Source organism: Apium graveolens, unplaced genomic scaffold (genome assembly GCF_009905375.1).
Source record: "Apium graveolens cultivar Ventura unplaced genomic scaffold, ASM990537v1 ctg6216, whole genome shotgun sequence".
NCBI classification, from domain to species: Eukaryota; Viridiplantae; Streptophyta; class Magnoliopsida; order Apiales; family Apiaceae; genus Apium; species Apium graveolens.
Window position 1 is genome coordinate 48,350 of NW_027419290.1, and position 1,467 is coordinate 49,816.

The 1,467-nt window shown below is 42.1% G+C and overlaps 1 non-coding gene across 1 annotated transcript; it reads left to right on the forward strand.

The window, feature by feature from the left end:
- Positions 1-1,103: 1,103 nt before the first annotated feature.
- Positions 1,104-1,210, forward strand: LOC141703103 (small nucleolar RNA R71). The gene has a single exon (XR_012567363.1). It is a non-coding gene; the product is annotated as a small nucleolar RNA R71 (small nucleolar RNA).
- Positions 1,211-1,467: the final 257 nt, after the last annotated feature.

Sequence of the window (1,467 nt, forward strand, 5' to 3'; positions counted from 1 at the left end):
TAAGATCATCTAGTTTCACCTTCCTTGAAAGAATACCTTTCATGAATTTTGCATAACTAGGCATTTGCTCCAGAGCCTCACCGAAAGATATATTGATGTGAAGTTTCTTGAACACCTCCAGAAACTTACCAAATTGCTTGTCCAGCTTTTATTTTTACAATCGCTTAGGAAAAGGTGGCGGAGGATGGAGCTATTTCTCCACTGTATTACCCCCAGGCAGTGTGTTTTCAACAGTAGTCTTCTTTGGTTCCCCCTCTTTCTCCTTTTGCATTCCTTCTTCATCTACAACTTCAACTTCTCCATCTTTTGCTTTTTCAGCATCAGCTACTTTTCTAGACCTTAAAATTACAGCTTTGACTTGCTCTTTAGATTCCTTCCTGCCTGGCACTTCAGTATCACTGGGAAGTGTGCCAGGTTGATGATTGAGCAAGGCATTGGCTATTTGTCCAATTTGATTTTTCAAGGTCTTGATAGAAACAGCCTGACTTTTGCACAACAGCTTTAACTCCTCAAAATCAGCACTAGAAGGTGGAGTAGCACCTTTTTATTGACGATATGATTGCCTTTGAGCAAATTACTGAGGTTGCTGGAATCTAGGTGGATTAAACTGTTTACTTGCAGCTTGCTGATATGGTTGCTGAACAGCATTCTGATTATTGCTCCAGCTGAAATTGGGATGATTTCTGTTATTAGGATGATAAGTAGCGGGCACATGCTGCTGCGGTCTCTGAAAATTATTCACATACTGAACAGATTCATTAACAAGAGAACACTGATCCGTAGCATGAGAGCCTGCACAAAGCTTACAGACACTAGCTATTTGATTTACTCCATAGTTGGCTAAAGAATCGACCTTCATAGCCAGCGCCTGAAGCTGCGCTACAATAGCTGTAGTTGCATCAACTTCCAGAATACCTGCTACCTTCCCAGGCATCATCCTTTGAGTTGGGTTTTGATACTCATTTGTAGCCATAGTTTCAATGAGATTATAGGCCTCAGTATAGCTTTTGGCCCCCAAGGTGCCTCCAGAAGCTGCATCGAGCATGAGCCGAGATTTGGCCCCTAAACCATTGTAGAAACCAGTGATCACCGTCCAGTTAGGCATACCATGATGTGGACACTTTCTCAACATCTCCTTGTAGTGCTCCCAAGCCTCACACATAGATTCTCCTTGTTTCTGTGCAAACTGAGTAAGAGCACTCCTCATTGCTGCAGTTTTGTCCATTGGATAGAACTTTACCAGAAACTTTTGCACAAAATCTTCCCAAGTAGTGATGGACCCAGCTGGTAAAGAATGTAACCAATCCTCAGCTTTTTCCGTCAGAGAGAATGGGAAAAGCCTCAGCTTGATAGCCTCATCAGTAACACCATTATATTTGAAAGTACTACAGATCTCGACAAAATTCCTGATATGCATGTTGGGATCTTCAGTCGCAGCACCTCTGAAAGAAACAGAATTCTACATCA